The following is a 25,142-nucleotide window of genomic DNA, read 5'->3' as shown; positions in this document are numbered from 1 at the left end:
CTGCCCACCACGGGTACCAAAACCCAGACATACCGCTGTGCCGCTGGGGGACGTTTCAACCATCAGAACTTGCGTTTCTATCAGTTTCTGAGACAATGTAGTAGAAAGTTGTCGGGTTTGTCATTTCGTTAGTTTTAGCGCAGTAGTTTATCGAGTCTCCTAATAGTCCCTTTTTTTTTTTTTTTTTTTTTAAGTGTTGCATTGGAACAAATCGAGAAGGTTCAAACTGTTGGTTTTTCAAATCTCTATTTTTTTTCTTGTTTTCGTGTTTAGGTATTGAACATAAAAATACAGCGTCTTCCAAGAGCCAAATTTGTCTTAACATAGTAAAAAATTAAAATACTTATAAGCAGAATAGATAAAAGTAGGTTCAAGAAGGCCTCAGCACAGAAGCCGAAACGTATTATTATTTTTTTTTTTTATTGTTTGTAGGTAGTCTCGGTCCATTATAGTTCTTAATCATATTAGCCTACTTATTTCAGTTTTTAACCAATTTTTTGGTGATTGTACAACAGATTAATCCATGTAGTTTACTAATTTTACATCGGGTGCTATCCATTTTTCATCTTTCAACCAAGATTTTCTTGAGTTTAATGTTTTATCATTTTGAACCATCACCGTTTTAATTGTCAACTTTTCATGAGCCTAAAATAAGTTTAAAAGAACATTTTTATTTTACACTCTTTATACAAGAAAAAAAAAGTTTAGTCAGTCAGTTCAAATACCACAGTGACCTAGTTTATAGAATGTTTTTAAACATTTGTAGCTACATGTTTTTGGAATATGATTTCGGACATGTTACTTTAGACAAAAACAAATAAATTTCTGCTATATAGAGAAAAAACTAGAAGTTCCTCTCCCAGTTTCTGGTTTAGTTTGCTTTGAATTTCGCGCATAGCTACACGAGGGCTATCTTCGCTAGCTGTCCCTAATTTAGCAGTGTAAGACTAGAGGGAAGGCAGCTAGTCATCACCACTCACCGCCAACTCTTGGGCTACTCTTTTACCAACGAATAATGGGATTGACCGTCATATTATAACGCATCCATGGCTGAAACGGCGATCATGTTTGGTACGATGGGGATTCGAACCCACGACCCTCGAATTACGAGTCGAGTGCCTTAACCACCTGGCCATGCTGGGCTCCTAATTTCTTATTACCTTCCCATAGCAGACGGGACCAACTAGGGCGCACGATAAATATATAGGGAACTGATAAAATAATCATTCAGAAAAATTACTTTTTTCTTTTATAACTTCTCTATTAAGTCGCCACTAACGTTGACCCTGAAACCTAAATGTGTAGATGGTATTTTATTTGTCCTTCATTCGCTAACGATTTGGGTGTAGAAGGAAAAAAAAAACAAAACAGATATCACATGCTGATTTACCTTCCATTGTCAGATTGTCAAGGCTGTGTATTACGTGACGTCCACAGAAGATGTCGATCACTGATATGCCGTATACTATTTTTGTACGTGCAAATTACTGTCAAATGAAGATTATTTTCTTTAAAATAAAAATATCCTTGTTCAATTTTTGCGAAATTTTTAATATCTTGATTTCTTTTGTTACAATTTTTACTTGTATATGCCCATATTAGTGTATATTAAATAAGTACGTATTATTGTGATAACATTGTAATGTTGAAACAAGTACTAACAGATGCTTGTCCTACTGATTCATTTCTCTAATAGTTCAAATGCGTCTACATGGCATATAATCTCTTTAAAGTAATGGGTTCATATCCCCGTCATACCAAACACGCCCGCCCTTTCAGCCGTGGGGACATTATAATGTAACAGTCGATCCCACTACTTGTTGGTAAAAGAGTAGCCCAAGAATTGGCGGTGAGCGGTTATCACTAGTTGCTTTCCCTCTAGTCCTATACAGCTAAATTAGGAACGGCTACCGCAGATAGCCCTAGTGTAGCTTTGCGTGAAATTCACAAACAAACTTTACAGTAAAAATGAATCCTCATCTTTGTTCATTAATTCATATACTGACTTAGTTCATCAAATATTTAGTTTGATTGATATACATTAATAAGTCAAACTCAATACTGAACTAATTAAAGTTCGTTACGATCCTTATGTTCTTGGTTTTTAAACCATTTTAATAGGGCGTTCCAGATTCACTTTTATGCATTTGTTTTGGAAGTAAAAGAAAACAAGTGTACTGGGTTTCATTTGGTTAAGACAGTTTCTGTCATAACAGTAGCACTTTATTGGCACCATCTTACTGTGTTTGTCAGAATAAATTTACATGCAGACATGGTGAAAAAATGTTCAAATATCCTTTCACTATTAAAAAAGCTATGAAAATAATTATTTTAATAAATGTGGCCACTGGTTTAAAATACTGAATAAAAATAAACAAATGTGATTTTATTATATCATTGAATATTATTTTCGTACTTGTCCTACGTAAATGTTAACACTACTAAGATGAAAACAAAACAAAACAGGCGTATTTCTGAAAACTGGCTGAACCTTACATAATTTCCCCAAGAAACATTCATACAGTTTTAGATGTGACAAGCTAAACTTTCTTTCATACAGTTTTAATTTTCTATTTTTTAAACATTTACGTTCTTGTTTAAAACAACAATAAATAATTTCTTCCTTTTATCTAAAACTGTAAATTATGTACAACTTTTGGTGTACTATTTAAGTTGGACACGAACGTTATTCGGGCAAAGGATATTTCGTGGCCGAAAGTAAATAATAAATTTCATTTTGTGCCTTTACCCAAAGTACTTTAATCACAGTTTACAATATAGACATTTTATTTTCTGTAGAAACTTATAACGTGTAACAAATGTTCTTAAACATAACTCCAGTAATATTAACGAGCTAGTTCCTTATATCTCGAGCCTAAACATGTTAACATTTTGCCAGTCTCTAAAATTCCACTTTCACTATTTTCAGACTAGTTTTGAAAAGCAAAAACTCTCCATTATAATTTTGTTACTCTTACCAAAGATCTTCTAAAGTCAAACTTTTGTGTAACCAGGGTTTAGTTGATACCAATGGCTTCTAAGCATGCTAAATGTAACCAAAGTCTTAATCACTAACAGTTACATACAAAGACATTATCATTGCAAAAGAAAAACCATATATCCCACTTCCTCATCATGGTGTCAATTCAGTGTTTATTAGCTTCACATGCGAGTCAACATGTTCATGTAAGCACCAAAAGCTAAATAACATTTCACATTGTTAATTAAACTTGTTTGATTAAGTGCTCCTCATAAAATTTCGTCAGTTGCTTAAATAGGGTTGATCCTGCTTAAACATGAAGCTAATTTGCATATTATTCTAGAAATACCTACCACTGGACAAGAAAATTTATTTCTATAATTTCTCTGTGTATTTCACAACACACAAACTCTTCAATATAGTAAGTAATGAACTGACTACCAACAGCGGAAGACATGCAATTCGCAACTGTACCGCCATTTTTGAGCCACATGCATAGCTGTGTTAACTGTTAAATTCATGTTGACATTCTAACTGCTCTAACTGAATCTTAAGAAGTCTGCACCGATGAAATACCTCATCATTCCACCATGTGGTTCAGAAAGTAAAGATTACCATTTATTTTCAGTTAGCGATTTTCCTAAGTGACATGTTTGATTGGATCTAGAGTAAGCTGACTTACAAATTCACTCAAAATGGAATTTGATAGTTCAAAGTAAAAATCGCTAAGTCCTTTAAGTCACCCTAATTGATGAGGAGTTTTACTCCGAAAGATACAAATTTGGAAATCGATATAATAATCCTGACTGATTTTCCGAACGTCTGAGCTGTTCCACAACTGAACTACCCTCCATACATCATATACATTCAAAGGATACTTGCATTATATTCTTTATCATAAGTTGGGTCAAGACGATGCAGCACACTTCCCTCTGTATCTTCTGGCTCAGTCATCCTAACCTCAAATTTCTGATCCAGTCAGGACACTATAGGTTCAACAAAACACAAGTTTGTATACCACATGATCATTACAGTTTACAATTTATCAGACTAAGCTCTGAAAATACAAGGTAAAACAAGATAAGGGCCTTTCTGGTATAGGCACGCTCTAAAGCTTTACCTAAACTTCAGGCTAGATAAAGCCTTTAGGCTCGAATTTACTCTCTAGCAATGACATCTCTCTATTACTTTACGATCCCTCTGCCTAGCTGAAAATTTACGCACATTAGTTAATGCATATTAACCACTTCACATAATCTTGTAATCACAGTAGTAAATTAACAATGAAAGTGCACTATGTGTTGAACTCACTCGGAGCTGTGTTTCATGTTAGGACACAAACCAGTCAACTGTTGCTCTATTACTCAACACGCCAGTCGTACCACTTCGAATTCACAAACTTCACAAGTACGCACTTGACGGTATAAATAACACATTCAGCCAAACTAAAGTTGATGTCAATTCAAGAAGTGCGCATTTTCATCATCCAGTACTTGACGCAATTCTATAAACAACTATTTAATAAATGTTGCTTCTCTTCATCCATGCTGAGTTCTGCAGGTGCTCCAAATTCCCCCTCTACTATTAAATACATTATCACTATGTTTAAGTGTCAACCAACAGACAAGCTTAGGCCCACTTGGTGAAGTAATCGACAAAAACTAGCACATATCGATCTCTGAGCAAGGACCATGTGGTACCTATGTGAGTACATGGTGAACGATTTAACATTAATTTATTCACCAGAGAAATTAACGCATAATGCAATAATTTTCGGATTTATAATATTTTGCCTTACTTTTCGATATCACTTCTATATTATATTTTCCGTATTATCTGCAGCATAATAGCAATGTCTGCGTTTGTTAACAGAAACGGTTTTAAAGATGAATTAATATTAGAATTAAATTTAAAAATGGTACGAGGTTTGCACGTTTGTTGTTTTTGTAAACAGAGAGCGTGGTTCAGGGTATTGTACGTTTCCAGAAGCCGCTCATCGCTGAGATTATAAAGGAAAATAAAACATACGTTTTGTAAGCAAATTTGGTGGAAGAAACAATACGTATATAGTTAAATATTAATGTTGGAAAAATTCCGAACTGTGAAGTATAGAATTATTAGGTGATTAAAAAGCTTTATTAATTCGTTAAATAGCTATTTATTACGGCTTAGTGGGAGAATTACTGATAAAATAAATGCATGATTGTTTTGGAATTTCGCGCAAAGCTACATAAGGGCTATCTGAGCTAGTCGTCCCTAATTTAGCAATGTAAGGCTAGAAGGAAAGCAGCTAGTTATCACCATCCACCGCCAACCCTTGGGCTGTCTTTTACCAACAAATAGGTGCATTGACCGTTACTTTATAACGCCCCCATTGCTGAAGGGGCAAGCATGTTTGGTGCGACGGGGATTCGAACCCGCGACCCTAGGATTACCAGTCGAACGCCTTAACCCATCTGGCTATGCCGGGCCATATAAATGCATAAAATTAAACCTTTTGAGATAAGGTAGAGATATGGCTCTAACTATATAATGTAACATTAACGCCTGGTTAGCTAACAAATTCCAGGTGTATGTGTGCGTTATGTGTACATATATATAAAGAGAAAGACAAAAAGTTAAGCCAAGTATTGTTAGATACTGAAAGATGAAATTAATGAAGATATTCTAAACATGCACGTTGTTTTAGCATGAAGTCTGAACCTGAGCTCGAGACTGCAATCTCCTAAGGAGATCTTAGCTATTAGCTGACTCATTAGTTTTGAAAATGAGAAAACTGAAAAGTTAAATGTGGTTTAAGTTAGTTCATAATCCTAACTAATATTAGTTATTCAAAATGTAGATAACAATAACATAGCAAATTTAGTTGGGAAAACGAATTGAAAAGACAAAACCAGATGTGCAACAAGTCATTAATCATACATATCCCTGAAATAACCTTAAGCTAAAACAAACGTTCGATAACTTAAATTTAGTCTAAGAAAAACTAACGCCTTGAAGAAAGTGAATTGAAAACACACGTGCTGGTCGGTTGACTTTGACAAGGAGATAATACATGAAACATCTATACTCAGAATATCAAACCGGTTAGATCAATACCTTAGCAGAAGTTAGATACACTGATGCATGATCCACATGATTTAAACAAGTCGACCTGAAATAAAAGCTATCTTGATAATCATATCTTTAAATATAAATTCACTAAACTCATGAAACAGATATCTATGATGCTATGAGTTAGCTACCAGAGTTAAGTAAACAGAAGTGCTCTTTCCATAATCAACTGATTAAGCCTAAAACTTATATGAAATAAACTTACGTTTATTTATAAACGTTCAATGTTCGTCTGAGGGCTTCTAACGCAAAAAAATATGATTCTGATACCCGTGGTAAGGAGAGTACAAATAGTCCAATGTGTAGGTTTGTGCTTAACAATAAACAAAAGCTCAGTATTAAGTTTAAAGCTCAAATCATCATGAGGGCTAAAACTGAACTGTAATTTAGATAATCTTGTATACAATTTAAATTTTATATAAAAACAATTACACAAATCCCCCCTCATGTGACTCAGCGACCAATCTGAGGGGTTCACTCAGGTAAAATCCAGGTTTCGATACTAATGGCGTTATCTGATTGCTTAAGGTGTAGTTTTTGCGCTTAGGCACAAACAGATACACACACACACACACACACACACACACACACACACACCACCTACTAAAAACGTATCCTGTCATTAGAAGTATTTTCAATAATAGTTAAATGTATATTTAATTAACACGGCATGGCCAAGCGTGTTAAGGCGTTCGACTCATAATCCGAGGGTCGCGGGTTCGAATCCCGGTCGCACCAAACATGCTCGCCCTTTCAGCCGTGGGGTGTTATAATGTGACGGTCAATCCCACTATTCGTTGGTAAAAGAGTAGCCCAAGAGTTGGCGGTGGGTTGTGATGACTAGCTGCCTTCCCTCTAGTCTTACACTGCTAAATTAGGGATGGCTAGCGCAGATAGCCCTCGAGTAGTTTTGCGCGAAATTCAAAACAAAACAAAACAAACAAATTAACATATACAGATAAATAATACTAAATATAAAGATGAACAAAATCACCGGATTACAACACTATGACACAGCGTATTAGTTGTATTATTTGCTCTGACAAGTAAAATCTACAAAAAAAAAAGGTAAGCTACTACTAAACAGGAATGGAACAATACGAGGTCATTCACATTCAAACAGCATCATTTTGAAGAAATTTTGAGAGGTGTCTGCAAAAAACAAGTTCGATAATTTGATCGAACCTTTGTAGTCTTTCATTGGTCTCTTTTCACGAATAAATATGCAAATTTCGCGACACCCAAAACAGACGTGTCACGTGTTATCAATAAAATGTCAATTTGAGATGTCACTGACACTTCAATTCAAAACGGAAAAGGGTGACAACCACCAGGTCTCATTTTTTAACTTTCTATGCGTCACGAGTCAAGGTTTTAGACTGGGAGTCGAATTAATCTGCTAGATTAACAGTTGCATCCTTTCAACATCCCATTCCCAAGATTTCCTTAATGTCAAAGTTTCCAAAGAACAAAAACAAAATATTAAGCCATGCAGCTGCCCTCACCCCACGAAAAATAACATTTCAGCTCACGTTGCAAGGCTTTATAAAGGAAGAACATGCGTTACTGATAATTCCCCAATACATGAAAACTATACTGTTCAACAAGTGGAAGAGTTCATATACATACCTTTCCATCTGCTGAGTAAGTGCTTCAATGCTTAGTTTTCCGCTACTTCATGAGCTTCCAATCTCTTTCTTGATACTTGTGACTAATGCAGTATCCCAAGGCTAATACTGCACCTATGCTCAACTGTATACTATGTTCCAACATGATGCTGGGAAACAAGAATTCGTCACACAGATTTTTTTTTTTTTTGTTATCTCTCACCATGTTGCTGTGATGGTGATATCAGAATATAACTTTCTTCCTTTTAAATAAGATATCATTGAAATTAAAAAAAAACTTTTCTGTATCAATATTTATCGTTGAGGTGTATAATCAAACGTTTGTCCAAAATAATAGGCATCCTCATGAACTTCTCAGAATCGTGGACAGTTAGTAGGAGGTTTTCATCAATGTTCGCTGGTACATGATAAGGGTCAGACTCACTGAAAAGTTCAATTGTAGGAAAATAAAATACTCAGTGGTAAGTAATAACAAATGCTTCCAATAGTGAATATGTTGTAGCTTGTTTGTTCATAACATCATGTTTCTTTCTGGATCAAGTTCAATATAATCGAATTTAGTAAAATTAGGCTAAACTTCAGAAATTAATCCATCGTTATATTTATGCAGTTAACCCAATATGCTTTAAATTACAATAAATAAATGGAGCTAGCACAATTGCTTTGCCTAACAATCATGTTTTTTTCGGAAATGTCAATATCATACATCAGCAACATCCAAAAATAGTTCATTATGACGAAAAACTAGATTATGCTTTCATTTTATAAAAACAGTTGGAAAACCTACAAATGCTTCAGTTGCAAGAACTAAAAATATAGTATCATGGCATTAATGAAATCATAGAGTTTATAATGTTTATTATTGAATCAGCTTTTTCTCAGTGATATGCTTATGAATATTTCAGTTTAGGGATGAGCCAAACATTCTGTACCAATATTTAGAAAACACAGAATGCATCATTTATTTTTAGTGTGGTCTTATCCAGCCAATATGGTCTTTATTAATACTTACTAGGAACTCAACCTCATGTTCATGTACCCTTACGTCATATGCACATAACAGGTAACACCTAGTCTATGGTCACGTGAAGCAGCCATCACAGCTCTGGGTAAAAAACGTTACTTGTCCAAAATTGTAGTTAGACCAAATGTAAAACTGACTACTTTTAAAGTTACTGTCAGCCACCTTGAATTTTTTGTAGCATTGGCTGAAGTAGAATTTTCATCCACTGATCCAATCTTATGACACAATATGAACAATCTCACATCTGGTGATATGGTAAACCACAGTTAAAACAGAGAATCTGTTTATCATGCTCTAGACATCTTTAGGATCACTTTTGCTGTGTAGCTGGTGAATCTATGGAAATTGAACCTGGAACATTCTCTTATCTCATGGTAGCAACATCACAATGCTTTGGTGGCTACTATAATGGACCCTTGAGATCATTGTGGAGCTACTGGTTCAACTTAATCACTTCATACTATGTCATCATAACAATAGTCTTAGTTAGAAAAGAAGTGTTCCTGATACCACTATGGTGCCACAGAGGTTCGTTCAGCAGCTTTTTCTTGAACTTGTTGAAGAAAATTCACTATAATCAACAGAAATATGTTTAGCTAAGTTTTCCCGTGGAATCTCTTCATATTTTAAATCATAAATAACTAAGTTCTCCAACTGTTTGGTAGAAACAAGCAGTTTAAGCTTTCAAAAGAGGGGTTAAGGGCAGCTTTTGCTTTAGCGTTCACCCAGCCCACAATCAAAGCAAACTCAAGCATACTGTCTGCTTGACTCAAGTTGTTACAATGGTGGCGACGCATTCTTGGTAACTAGGCATGAGCTTTTTTGTTTGTTTGTTTTTAATTTCGCGTAAAGCTACACGAGGGTTATTTGCGCTAGCCGTCCCTAATTTAGCAGTGTAAGAATAGAGTTTGTTTGTTTTTGAAATTTCGCACAAAGCTATTCGAGGGCTATCTGTGCTAGCCGTCCCTAATTTAGCAGTGTAAGACTAGAGGGAAGGCAGCTAGTCATCACCATCCACCGCCAACTCTTGGGCTACTCTTTTACCAACGAATAGTGGGATTGACCGTCACATTATAACGTCCCCACGGCTGAAAGTGTGAGTATGTTTGGTATAACGGGGATTCGAATCCACAACCCTCAGATTACACCCTAACCACCAGGCCATACCAGACCAGGCATGGGCTGAGACTGCATTGGTAACCAGTGAAGCTACACCACAATACTTTGTGGTATTTTCACCAGTGAAGGTTAAAACGGCTGATAAATTAAAAGCATTTTCTGGCCAAGAATAAGCAACTGTGGTATTTTCAGGTGCACTGATTTCCCTTAAGAGTAATCAGGTTGGTTCTACAGAATAAGAGGCCCCGAAAAAAATTAGTTAAATGGAACAAATCTTGATTTCTGACTTTAACCGAACGTGGAAGATAGAAAAGACTAAACACCACGTGTAATAAGATCATATAATCTTTATTAATTTCATAAAAACAACAAAATATGAGCGCATTTATAAAGGAGAACACTTTTACTGGAGAGAGAACCTTGTATGTGCATAACTTAGAAGAACTGTTTCTCTCTAGAAATGTAAAACATAGTATCATGCACTTTAAACAATAATACTATTCTGTTCATGCGCTACTCTGACTGCTAGTAATCCTACATGTAATTAGGAAGGTTAAATCTCATGTACATCATTTGACCTATCAGTAGAATATATTTATGACCATTTCTAAATTGCATATTCTACTTCATAAAATTAAATTTTAATAAGTCAGCTTTGTTCATTGAATAGTGCAATACTATTAAATAAAGCACACAGACAAGCTCGAGCCATGCTTACCAATTGGATGCTGGTGTCTTATTAAAAGATAATTTTTACAATTAAAATACGTAGTTTTAAAATTCCAAAAACAGTTATAGATTTCTTCCCTATGGTAACCTGTGGACCTGTTGTCCATAACAGCTCATAGCGCAAACCATCCAACTATTATGCATGAGATTAAATTGCTAAGGTAAGTGCCTACTCTTTCAAGCTCATTCTGAGAATAATTTCCAGTGTGCAGGTTGAGAACAGCATTCAAAAAGTATCAAGTGACCAAAAGATTAGATGATTATTACAAGCAAAAGCTAAATGAATGACCAGTTGTTTTGTTTTAGCTGTTATTCACAAAACTCATCACTGGTAAAATTAATTAGCTCTGGGGTTAACAGAAGTACTGTTCTGTTGGTGTTTTTGAGTTCCAAAATGTCTATACGATGCAAAATTTAAAGCAGAGTATGAAACAAAAGTATTGATGGAAATATGTAATGGCTATCAAACAAACGACAGTACTTTGTTATAGTGAATATGTTTCTCAAGGTATATGAAATTCTGATAACAATGTTTTCTTTCATGTAACATACAATGTAATAGCTTGCTGCAAAACACATGAACCACTGTGAGCTTGTCTTTGAAATTATATGTCCTTACATCCAAGAGGATCGAAGTGGAGAAGAAACAAAAAGAAAAACCAAAAACTTATTCATAAAGAAAGTAGGGATGTTAACTACTCTGAATTAGGTTGGGAAAGTAACTACTTTGAAAATGGCCAATTTTACTTAATTATGAGCATAAAGTAACAAACACTGAAGGCAAAGATGTAGATTGGATGATCCAGGTGAATTATCATTCCATTCATTCACGAAACATTCTAGGAGCCATGAAAGTCGACGAATAACCAGTGTAATGGGAGTATCGTTCTGTCGCAGTTTCTTACACGGTGTGGATGAAATTCCAGTCAAATTGATCTTCATTGTATTATGACAAAAGAAACGAGAAGAAGTAGCGGTTAACGAATAATTTAAAGAGTAAATAAATAGCATTAAACCATACATACCCTTCAAATACAAATACAAGTTCACTGTGGTGAGTAAACAATAACATTGTACGTTTAATTTACAAACCGCAACTTCGAGAGACCCAGTCTTGTTTTTCGATTTACCTCCTCCGTGATTATTGATGAGAAATAGAATTACCTGAAACAGCCTAACTCTGTCACAAGTGACACATTGAAGGATATACCGGGCGTAGTATAATTTTCTTGCCGAATTCATATTTATTAAGATAACTTAGTCATTTAAAAGGATAAAGTGGTGACAATATTGTTATATATTCTCCATATATTTGTACAAATACAGAAGCTCGAGTATATTGTATCAAAAAGATTTTCAATCAACAACTCTGAGATTGCGGTGAAGTGGCGTGTACCAAACCTACATTTTGACATTCTTTGTCATTTTGTAAGTAATATGATGCCACAAAAGATGTATGACTTTTGGGGTGAAATATGGAACAATCCTTCCCGATACAAAATATTCATAAACGTAAAATATTTGTGTTCAGATCAGGGATTTAGAATTTCGAAATTAGGATTTTCTTTATATTGGAAACAAAGGAACAAAAACCAGTTTAGAAACAAAATCACTCAGCAAGAGACCTGTACCAAGTCATATCCAAACAATGCCAAGCAAAATGTGACGGTTTGTAACTCATGAGAATACACGAACTAAAGGTCAGTGGAAAAAGCAATTCTCGTACTACCAGAGTGAAACCCCTCCTACCAGAGTTTTAATTATTTTATGGTCTGTTCTACAAGATACAAGATGTCTTTATCTGCCTAACATAAAGATGGCTCTAGTTGATGTCATTGATGACTTCTGTGTTCTATTGTTGGTTAATTCTACAAAACACATTCTTTGTGAAGACCACTTTTTACGTGAGCTTACTACTAATAAACTGATAAATATATATCAATATTGAAAGTGAGTGTTGCATGAATGTAGCATTGAGCAAATTTCCAAAACCAAAAACTGAAAATAACATTTTGTAAAAGTACCAAATGGATATTAAATTCCGAGTCAAGCAACGGCAATTTTTACATGCTTTAGTTCCACTAAGTTTTTTTTCAAAACAGTTTTCTGTGGTTTTGTTACAAATGTTAAATCACTTGATGTTAAACTTTCAACAAATTTTACACAGCAGGAACTGAAGTAACCATCATCCTTACAATTGGCTCTAAGAAACCATTTATCAATACAAAAGTGCAAGTTTGTTCACAGTGTTTTTGGCAATACTCGTTAACAGTTATTAGTGAAAAAAATACTTGTCTTGTTTGTTTTTTGAATTTCGCACAAAGCTACTCGAGGGCTATCTGTGCTAGCCGTACCTAATTTAGCAGTGTAAGACTAGAGGGAAGGCAGCTAGTCATCACCACCCACCGCCAACTCTTGGGCTACTATTTTACCAACAAATAGTGGAATTGATCGTCACATTATAACGCCCCCACGACTGAAAGAGCGAGCATGTTTGGCGCGACGGGAATGCGAACCTGCGATCCTCAGATTACAAGTCGCACGCCTTAATGCGCTTGGCCATGCCAAGCCAAAATACTTGTTATCAGAAACTGTATTAGTTATATGATTTAATTATATTTTAAATTGTTTTTTTAAACTGAGACAAACAGTTTTTTTAAGAGCAAATTTATTTTTTAAATGATTCCTTAGTTAAATATTTAAGCTTTCAATGAAAACATTATAATCTGAAACACTGGCCATTTGGTCTACAATTTGTAGGTTTTATTACTTAGACTTACAGAAATACATGTAATTCACTCTTAGTTCAAAAATGTTTTATTCGGTTGTAAACAAGTATCCACCAGATTTATTCTTGAAGCGAAACTGTAGATTGTAAGAAAATTTAACGTTGCACAGAGTTATTTGCTAACGATTTGATTTTATTATTATTAATCGCAAAGCTACACAAACAACTATTTGTGCTTTGTGTCGAAACACACTTTCTATAAGTCCGGAGACATACCACTGTGCCACTGGGGGGTCATTTGTTAACGGAACTTTGAATAAAATATTAGCTTAATATATAGTTAAAGATTATCAATAAAATAATGGTTTAATATACAACTAAGGACTTTCAATAAAACATTAGTTCAATATAGTTAATTAACACTGACATTTTTATAAAAATTGGGAATCATTTTGCATATTCTGTTTAATACTTTAATGAACACAGCAAAGAATTACCTTGAAACTCTTGAAAATATCCTAAACACTTATAAAGTGTAGTATATCGTCAAAAGTGTGTATAAATCTCATCAGTATACACTGCAACTTTTGATAATATTTAAACATATTGTTTACAGAAAGCTTGAATATGTTTCACGTGCTTATCATTTTAAATAGAATGGAAGGTATTCCATAAGAAAGCAGCCGTGATATGCTGGCTGTATGGCATTTAAAAGAGAATGATAATTTATGTTGAAAAGCGCAGTCTTCTTCCATACCACAAACAAACGACTGTTGAATTAACTTTCAACATCAATCATTTTAATAGTGTTTGTTTAGAGTATGGATGCATTCTAACTTTGTGTAATATACGATAAACATGTGGTCATTATTATGACTGAGGATTAAGTCAAACTTAATACTGATGTTAAACAAAACTACACTGGATGGTTAACAATTCGTGGGATCTGTGATATTAACAATAGAGCATTGGTAACTGTAAAGGCTATGTCTACACACACACACACACACACACACACACATATATATATATATATATATATATATATATATATGTATGAATATTATGTGCATTTTCACCCTAAGATGATTTAGCATAAAACTACATTAAGGAAGTTTAAAATAAAATAGGTATGCATGATATCCTGTTTAAGTAATTTCTTAGGTATTGTGGTTTTCTTATTAAAACACTATTTAGCTAAACCTAAACGCATATAAATATATATATTTTAATACATGTTTTAAATAATGCTATGTTTATTTTTCAATTTTCTGAACTGCACTTACAAAACCATCTGTCAGGTTTGGACAAAAATAAACACTAGAAACATCTACTTACGGACGTGTGGATAATACACCAGTATTTATGAGAAAAAAACCCAGGATCGAATCAACCTTGGCCTTTCCAGAAACCATCAGAAGATTAAAAGCTGAAACATAGGATTTAAACTAAACAATAATCTGTATTTAGTAAATAAAAACAAGTTATTAAATAATCAATCACTTTTATTTTATTACTCAATTGACTGTATGGAACTCTACACAACCTACACAATTGACTATCTATGCTCTGCTCATTACGGATATTAAAACCCGGTTTCTAACAGTGTGAATCCACAGATATGCCTCCGTGCCACTTGGAACTTTTAATTTGCCCATCACGGGTATCCAAACCCGGTTTCTAGAGATATAAGACCGCAGACATGCCACTGGGGGGGGTCGTAGTTACGAATACTCTTTCAGTTTGAGAAAGTGTCACAGTTCTGATCAATTCACAGATCTCTGCTTTGTTTCAAATTCCCTTAATTTAGTCATGATAACCAACTCCCCGACTTCTATTTTTTTTAGCGAACATAAGGTTTAGTTTTAATATTATAACGCCTCCAAGGCTCAAAGGTAAATTTGTTCTGTGACCGGAAGTCACGCCCACCAGATTGCGAGTTAAGAGCCATATTCGCTAAGCAATGCCCCACTGATCGCTGCTGGACTAACAGCGAATAATTGAAAATCAGGTTTAAGAATCTACGAGTTTAGACGCTATACTCTTTCATCACAGAATGGAAGTACAGTTTACCAATAGGTTACTTGTTATTATTTGTTATTTTGAATTTCGCGCAAAGCTACTCGAGGGCTATCTGTGCTAGCTATCCCCAACTTAGCAGTATAAGACTAGAGTGAAGGCAGCTAGTCATCACCACCCACCGCCAACTCTTGGTTGGGCTACTCTTTTACCAACAAATAGAAGGAGTGACCGAACATTATAACGTCCCCACAGATGAAAGGGCGAGTATCTTTGATATGATGGAAAGTCGAGCGCCCTAACCACCTCGCCATGCTGGGCCACAAAAAAAGAAAACGTTTGGCATTTCAATTGAACACGCATTATATGTAATGTCTCATTTTTTAAGTCTCATATACTTATTTTAAGGAGACAGCACGTATTTTTGCTTTTCTTTCGTGTATCTTTAGAATCAAAGATAATACTTTTGAAAGTATTTCACGTTACTTTGTTGTCTATATACTGTTTTTGTATTAAACAACTTTAGGTCTCATGAAAGCGTTTCCTTCGCCAGCCCTCCGCTAGTACAGCGGTATGTCTATGGATTTACAATCAGGGGTTCGATTCCCCTCTGTGGGCTCAGCAGATAACCCGATGTGGCTTTGCTATAAGAAAAACACACACACTTCCTTCGCCAGGTATTTTACTCTGTTGGGTAAAAAAATTAATACTAATACTGGAAAAAGTTAGTCGTCTATATAATTATCACATCATTTTGTGGCGAGCTACTCTTGTCAAACATGTACAAAATTTTCAAACCTTTCAGCAGGACCTTTTTTCTAACTAACACTTAAATCAGGGGTTCGATACACCTCGGTGGGCTCAGCAGATAGCCCGATGTGGCTTTGCTATAATAAAGCACACACACACACTTTTTTAACTTGTTAATAAATTTAAAGTTGCAATTTTTATTTTAGAAAAAACTGGCAAGCCTAGTTGGTAAGACAACTGAAAATGGTTTTGGAAAAACGATTTTAAATTAGGAAAATGAGGTATCAAAGCTGTTTTGTGACTTAGCACAATGTGTGTATTGTTTATGTCTACATTTATTTCAGATAGAATTTTTTTTTTCTCACTTTTATTCGGTAAAGTTTCCCTTTTCCACCTTCAATAAACTTTTAATTACACGTAACAATATTATGTAGAAATCATGAATAAATGTCTTCTTATAATAATGATTTTACTTCTATATTTTCATACGTTTAGTTATTCAAATTAATTAATGTAAAGTTTATATAATCAGGACAACAAACTAGGAACTAATAATTAATAATAAAAAAATATTTTTAGATCTATTTAGACAAGGCTTACCTATCTTTCCCAGTACCATTCCGGGAGATAAGTGCCACAATTACTTGTTACGTCCTATATTTAAGGCGAGAAAAAATTGCGATGGAGGCGACACAGACAATTCTCTGCGCATAAATCAAGGTAATATAACACGTCATTTGATAAATTAAAAATTTCGCTTCCTATTGGTTTTAAATAATACAATATAAAACGTGACAGAAAATAATGTCAATTTACAAAATATAGGACGTTTCTGATCATTTTACATCGAGTTACTTTTATAATAATAAATCAGAAACTTATTAGGCTAGATTAAGCAATATAATGAAAAAAAAATTCTTCACGACGTATACTCGCGAGCACATCGTAATTCGGTATGGTAACTTGGAAGCAGCAAAAAATTTGTAGCTTTATTTTTAAATAACTTTTTTTGATGGATCCAGGAAAATTGGCAAGCATTCCGGGAGCTTGGAGAATATATGCGATTCCAGAAAACGCCTGACAAATCCTGGAGGATTTGTATTCTTAATCTAGACAACCAATGACTCATCGGTTAATTTCTTAGTCTCAAAATTTATGAATTGTGACTTAGATTATTGCCTCCTCCTTCCCAGTGGCACAGCAGAATGTCTGCGAACTTACATCGGTAGAATTGGGGTTTTAATACCTGTGGTGAGAAGAGCACAGATAGATCATTATGTAACTTTGTGAGCAGTTACAAATAAACAAATTTTACGTTATCCTCTTGATGCTTGTTGTTTACAGCCATAATAAACAAACAGTCGTTATTGTGTGTCTAAAAGATATGGCTCTTACAGTATTACAGAATGTACGATCTTTCAAGTACAAGTAATTCGGTACATACAGTTACGATAATTTACTTTTATTCTACAACACTAGTAGACGAAGTAATTTCCGTTTACTCGTAATTTTCAAGAGTCAGTCTCTAGTTTTACAAATTTTTGATTTCATAACAATGGCAATACTTGCAAATTAATAATTTTTTTACTTATTAATATGTGTTTAAAATATGCCACCTTTTATCGTATTAGCACAAGTAGTTTAAGGAAAATTAAAACTTAAAGCCTTTCTGAAATATTCTGTCATTGCATACAGTTGTGATGTTTTCCTACTTACGGAAAAGATCGCCGATTGCCTGCCCATCTATGTGTTTCCACGAATATTTCTCTGATGTAACACGAAACTTATTTTCAAAAACTGAGAAAGTTCTTGACCACAAAATACGCCTTGAATACAAATTAATACATAGTAGGGCTTCTAATTTAATTATAACTTATTAAAAATAAGCAACTAGATTATAATGCAAAAGACATTATGCATTAATGAAGTTCATCTACAATAACTACAACTACTTAATATAAAAAATAAATAAATACAATTAATAAAAAAATCATTAAAATGTAACTTGAGCATCCTAACTAAAATAACTAGTTTTCAACCGTAATTCCAATAGTATTTCATGAGGTTTGTCCAACTTACTAAATACAAGATACAACTGAGGTATCTATCCTTTGTGAGGGTTATGGACTTTTAAAAAGTGTGTGTGTGTGAGGGGTGCTATTATAAACAACACAAACATCCTAACTTTCACACAATTTATTTGTAACATATTATTACAGTATTCATTATTACTTTACCAAAGGTTTTATGCAAGCTTTAAGAAATATGTGTAGATATAAATATATACACTTAAAATATGGCACACAGTCTGCAACAATCAGACTGGCTTTGTTCGAATAGGTGAAAAGTAGTGGCTGAACGGATGCTTTCCGTTACTTTCAACATGTCGCTCTTAATATCTTTCTACATGGTATGCAGAATTATCTTATAGCCCGAAGTTGAAAGGTCACGGGTCAAAGTAAGAAGCAGGTGTAACCCCAAAATTGCTCTTCATTTCACCCTTACGGTGGCTGTTGGAGTGGAAACTTAGCTAAGTTTGTATAGAGTATTGCAGAAGTAATTACTTCTTTCTTTCCATTCCTCCATAAAAAGTGCTAGTAAACACTGTGAACTATCCAAGACGTTTGCGTGCTTCTCTCTCACATTGTGTGTGTGATGTTTCATAGAAAATATTAAATTTTTTGTTTTTAGTATGTGTACAAAGCGCTATCTATGAATGTATTTAACGTTAAGTTACGTAAATATAATATTTTTTAATAATAACAATAAGGTTTGTTTGTTTTTTTTTAATTTCGCGCAAAGCTACACGAGAACTATCTGTACTAGCCGTCCCTAATTTAGGCGTGTAAGATTAGAGGGAAGGTAGTTAGTCATCATCATCCACCGCCAACTCTTGGACTACGCTTTCACCAACGAATAGTTGGATTGACCATCACATTATAACGCCCCCACGGCTGAAAGGGCGAGCATGTTTGGTGCGACGGGGATTCGAACCCACGACCCTCGAATTATGAGTCGAGTGCCTTAACCACCTGGCTTGATATCAAGGTTGATAAAATTATGCAATGATGGGAGATTACTGTTCGTTTTTACAACGTGAAACTAAGAACATACACAATAGGCGCAACAAGTCAAGCAGGTATTTTGTAACAAAAAGTAATACCATGATGAAAGTTTTGAACATAGTTTGAATATATTATATAGCCTTATTGTGCTCATTGCTTTTAAAACTGATATTGCTATTACATATAGTTTTTAAACATTTTAAAATACAACTTTCAATGACTAATTAACTAAAGAAAGTTACATTCAAGTTAAAAGAATACTATGAATGCACCTACTGTAATTCGAAAACTAGAGGTTGTCAGTATATTTCAACATTTTTTAGAATCACCACCGTCAAATTACTCAGAAAAAGTTGCATTCTTTTAGCAGCGGAAAAACATATTTTGTTGCAGTGTAATTTTTGGTAATTTTGTTCGTTGTTAAATTTCACTAAAAGGTACTAGAGGGCAATCCCTAAATTTAAAGCAGCAGTTTCCAACCACAAAGAAGCCTTAGTACTTTCATGTTTCATAAACTCTGTCACAGATTTGCAACACTTAACCTATTCTCAAATCACAATCTAGATGAAAGTGAGAAAGTTTGTAGCAATATTGTTAATGCAGCATTTTAAATAAATATACAAAAATATTCATGTTATTTAAGCAATAAACATCGTCCTTGAGAGGTTAACCCAGTAGTTGAAAAACAAAACAAATACCATCTTTGTGGAGACCCCCTGATGACACAGTTTGAAAACTTCTGAGGGAAGGCAGCTAGTCAACACAACGCATGAAAACTTCTGGGGGAAGGCAGCTTGTCAACACAACGCATGAAAACTTCTGAAGGAAGGCAGCTTGTCAACACAACGCATGAAAACTTCTGAAGGAAGGCAGCTTGTCAACACAACGCATGAAAACTTCTGAAGGAAGGCAGCTTGTCAACACAACGCATGAAAACTTCTGAGGGAGGGCAGCTTGTCAACACAACGCACTGCAAGCTCTTAAAATACACTTATCAATAACATTGTAGTGGTTGACATTTTTATTTTAACGTGCGTGGAACGTGATTTCTTCTTGGTGGCAGTAGGATATTACTCTCAGTACCTCAGCTCCGCAATCCATGCTAACCACTTACCTGTGCTCAGCCCCACAAACACTAATGGTAGTGGCAAAAGCCATCCAAGTGCCCTAAGCAACATTACACAAACAGTGACACGAGTCATGTGTACTTATGTTGCTTGTATGACATATCCATTCAACTATTACATACAACATGCAGCTGAGAAATCAAATGAGCGTTAAGATAGATACCAGCCAAGACGCTGGATGCAGTGCCTATTGATTTCTGTTTATGGTGAAAAATAAAGCTACACAATGAGCTATTTGTGTTGTGTCAACTACGAGTATTCAAATCCAGATTCTAACCTTACAAGTCTTTAGACTTACTACCAGGAAGCATTGATTTTTGTGTGTCCAGATTAAAGATACAAGCACTGGGAAACCAATGCCTTCATAAATTATATGGCTTATAGAAGGTTTAAAAGTTGCAAAAGTGTTTTGAACACGAGTCTTACGGCGATTCCTTTTCAATGGAAACAATGCTACGGGGCCATTGTCTTAATGGAAAGTCATTACATTGAGCATGACCAGATTGTAACGGCAGGGTAAGGTTCCAAAACGGTTCTATATAATGTACTCAACACCTGTACAGTGTTGGTAGGTATTCTGGACAGTCAATTAATATACCTATACATTAACTGTTAAGAAGACATTAAACTCTGTACAAATGGCAAATGGGACAAGTGTTAGAACCAAAATACCAAAATTTAGTCCTTGAAAATACATATTAAATTACACCATAACAAGCTAAAAACGTAAGAAGCATCTTCATAGCTTTATTTTACTACTATTAGTTCAAAATATTGCAATTGTTGTTTAATTTTCAATAAACCTTGTAATTATGCCCTATTTCGAGTTATTTGGAGAGTAAAATATTTAACTTGGACCGATTTATCTAATTTGTACAATTATATAACTAGTTTTTGATGTTGTACTCGAAATGGCTTTTTATATCCTTTTTTTCTTATAGGGTTCAAGCTGTTGAACAGCGTGTAGCAGGGACTCACCGACAAAAAGGACACATTTCCAGGATCGTAAGCAAGCTTTGTTTTCTGTAGGTATGCGAGTGTTAAAAAGACTAAGAACCATTTGGTTGTCTCTGATATACTTAGAGTAGACAGATATATGAAACAAACATACTGTTCATTCCTATTCAGTTATTCTTATAAACATTTTTACGTTTTACATTAATGAGTTTGTAACATTACACTATGTAACACAAATTTTGTTCCTGGATAGTATGTGTTATTTTTTAGTTGCTTATGTCGCAAAAGTACAGAAAATGACCATTATTCCCTTCAAACTTTGCTTTTGTGACCTGGATAATGAAATTTAGAAATTAACCTATTTTCTATGTAAAAACTGGCAAATTTGCACATTTTCATTTACATAAGGTCTGAATAAAACAACACATGAATCAAGATTTACATGTATTTATACTAAAGCTATACAAAAATGTTTAGAAGTGAGTAGTTTTTCGAGATTTACGGCTGTATTATAAATCACTTTCACGTATCAGCCCCCAAATATAGTCTGCCACCATGTTTTCGTTATACGCTCCCAGGTCACAAAAGCAAAGTTTGAAGAGAAAAATAGGTCTTTTCCATTTACTTTAGGCATAAGCAATTGAGAAATAACACCTTCTGCCCAGAAACAAGTAAAAAATTTGTTACATAGTGTACATATTATTCCCTCAATAAATAACTAAACACACACACAAATATCAGTTGTCTCTCCCTATGGTCCGAAAATAGGACAGCACTTTGATACATACACTGCACACTGACAAAACACGTGCAATTGGATTGCCAAATTGCTGAGGGAGGAGGGTCTGTGCTAAATATCCTCTTACATGAGACTGTAACTAGACAATCACTATATGTGTAAAATAACATACAAAAGCAAGTTAAAGATCCCAGTGCAAAACAAATTTCAAATCAGACATTAGCAGCTTATTAAAATAGTATACAATGGTATCGCAAGAAGTAGCAACGTTTGTATTTTGTCACATTATATAAAATATAGTCTATTTTGCTTTTTTTTTTTTTTGAATTTTGCTTAAAGCTACTAGAGAGATATTTCTACTAGTCATTCAGAATATTGAAGTGGAAGACTAGAGGGAAGGCACCTAGCCAACACCACACACACTGCAAACCCTTGCATTACTCTTTACCATAAAAAACAAACAAAAACAGTAGAATTTACCATTACATTATAACATCTCCACAGCCGAAAAGGCAAGAACTTTCAGGGACTGGTTTTCATCTAACCACAAGGACGTACCATTCTTAAGTTTTTATGTGACGGGGTGGATTCTTTACAGCAGGTATCTGCGACTTAATGGTGATAAATTTCAACAATAAACAAACAGCACAAATTCCAATTAGTTTAAAAAAATAAAACAAATATTCGTTACACAGTTAATTACCAGTTGTATCCATAGCTTTAAATAATAGTCTCTTTTTGACAATGTACACACAGATTGATTCAATGACTTTATAACACAACTGACAACATGAACTACTATTCTCTACTTTGTTACTACAATACACTCTGCGGTAATTTCACTTTAAACTTGCCAGTATATACTCTTTATGGCTAAAGTTACAATCATGCAGTATATATCTGTCTAATTAAATATCTATACTTTACTATCTAAAACTCTAAATTTTATACATGTAATTATATAGCATTACTGATGCCTAAGACATTCTACACAGTATGAAGTATTATGAGACAATAATACAAAAAGTGCCTATTCACAACTGAATTACATGACACATGATTCATACACAGCGACATAAATAAACCTGCAATAAACTACTGCTTCTAAATATTACTAAATTTAACACTGGTATCCAAGTTAAACTGAAAAAATAATTTATATCTAACAGTCAGTCTATATGTTTTTTAAGAGCTATGAAAATCCAACATCAATGTGGATTTACTACCAATTAGTTTCATTACTTTGTAAAACATGCAAATTGTTTTCCATTTATTTTGTTAATACAATGATAGGGTGCTGGTTAATGTATGATATATTTACAGTTTACACTTCATTCAACTTTTTTACATACATTTATATATATTTACAAATTTAATACATAATTTGGTCTAGTTACAATATTAAAATACTGATGAAAATCACATCTGATTAAAATATCATGACTTTTTATAGTCTGAATGTAAATTTAAGAATACACTGGTGAAAATTAAATTTCTTATAAATTTTGATAAATTAAAAATAACATTTTTCTATTGTTGTAACTTTATTATAGAGAAGATGGAATAAATATAGTTAGTTAAATATATTAGTAGAATTGTGAGTGTTTCAAACAAACATAGAAATACAATGTTGCAAATCATACAAATTTAAATAAACACATATTATTAGCATAGTGCTCATGCTGAAAATTTTCAATCTCTTTATTTGTGATACAATTTTATAATGTGAAAAATGCAATATTTGGCAAAATATTAGCCTGAGGTTCACAAATTCCAAACTTTGAGCTATCACTTCACACTTGTCTGAAAGATATTTAGAGTTCTTTAAAAATAGCTTGGTGTGAGCTTACTGGTTTACAAGGTTAGAAATCGAGGTTTTATACCCAGGTAGCCTACTTTGTAGCTTGCACTTAAAAACAAAGAAAACTCATTAAAAACAAATGAAATAATGAAGATAATAAAGGAACAGGATTTTGAATGTGAGCAGCAGTTATGAATATGTGAGCTACACAACAAAGTCAGAGACTTATAAAGTTAATAATACAGCTACTGGTTATCATTAAGACTTATACCTTAACAACAGAGAATAGGAATAAATATGGTTACAGTTAGATGTATCAGTAGAATTGTTGTGAGTCTTTCAAACAGTAACATAAAATTACATTGTTACAAATCATACAAATTTAAATAGACACTTATATCAAAACTACAATCTTTAACAACTAAAGAAAAGAAATTATGTAATGAGCATATTTGACCAGTGAGAGAAAGAGAAAAATGAAGTGAAACCTTAGTGAGCTGTCTCTCTAACCAGTCCAATATGAGATACACCTATAAAGTAAAAGGCAAAATCTGAATTACAAAATGAAAAGCCCAAAGTTAAAATAATACAGCAAAGTCTTGCTCTGCAAATTAAAACTAAAATAAAAACAAAGTTAATGTTATAATCAAATCTAAAAACCTTACCAGAAGCTGCCTAAGAGGGCTGAACCTGGCTTTACGTACTAACATTAATTTTACCCAGCCAGTGCAAGGGCATGCCAGCATCAGGCCATTATGTGACTGCCTGACAGAAAAACAGAACTGTTTATTTTGGGACATCAAGAGCTATCCTTCCTGCAAGATAATGCTTAAGTGATCAATTAATAAACCAAGTTCCAAGCATGGTTACAGTGAACAAACATTAGAAGTTTACTTCATTGACTTTCTACATTAAAACAGAATTGAAAGAAAATAGAGATTTTGAAAGATTCACATAGTAACCAAGGAGATAGCAAATGTATGGTGTGATACAGTAATGTGCAGAGGACATTCAAAGTGCAGAGACCTGTTAAAAAAAGGGTACTTTAAGTATCATAAGGGAAGTTTGTTGTATTTTTAGAGGGAGAGAGAGAGTTATAAGGGAAACTGTGGGAACTATAAATTTTATACTTGGTAAACAGACATAACAACCTAAATTACTGCCATGTCATTTCAGTTCTCCATTGAAACAGAGGTTCATAGCATGAACTCCCCAGATTTATTGGTTATTCTCTGATCGGATGTGAAACTAAACAGACTACAATGATGGTTGTGAAAGTATGGTCAATTCAACAAGAATGCTTATATACTGTTTCAAAAACTTTTTTTCATAAAATAGTAGTTTGGTTGAACAAAAACTTTA

General features: G+C 33.9%; 1 long non-coding RNA gene across 1 annotated transcript; it reads right to left on the bottom strand.

The window, feature by feature from the left end:
- Positions 1–1,941: 1,941 nt before the first annotated feature.
- On the bottom strand, positions 1,942–21,434 carry LOC143229650 (uncharacterized). Its single transcript, XR_013015977.1, has 3 exons — positions 16,692–21,434; positions 14,661–14,751; positions 1,942–3,966 (listed from the first exon to the last, which is right to left on the bottom strand). It is a non-coding gene; the product is annotated as an uncharacterized LOC143229650 (long non-coding RNA).
- Positions 21,435–25,142: the final 3,708 nt, after the last annotated feature.

The sequence above is a fragment of the Tachypleus tridentatus genome, chromosome 10, assembly GCF_004210375.1.
Source record: "Tachypleus tridentatus isolate NWPU-2018 chromosome 10, ASM421037v1, whole genome shotgun sequence".
Taxonomy (NCBI): domain Eukaryota; kingdom Metazoa; phylum Arthropoda; class Merostomata; order Xiphosura; family Limulidae; genus Tachypleus; species Tachypleus tridentatus.
The sequence above is the reverse complement of the archived record's forward strand: the minus strand, read 5'-3'. Positions and strand labels throughout refer to the sequence as shown.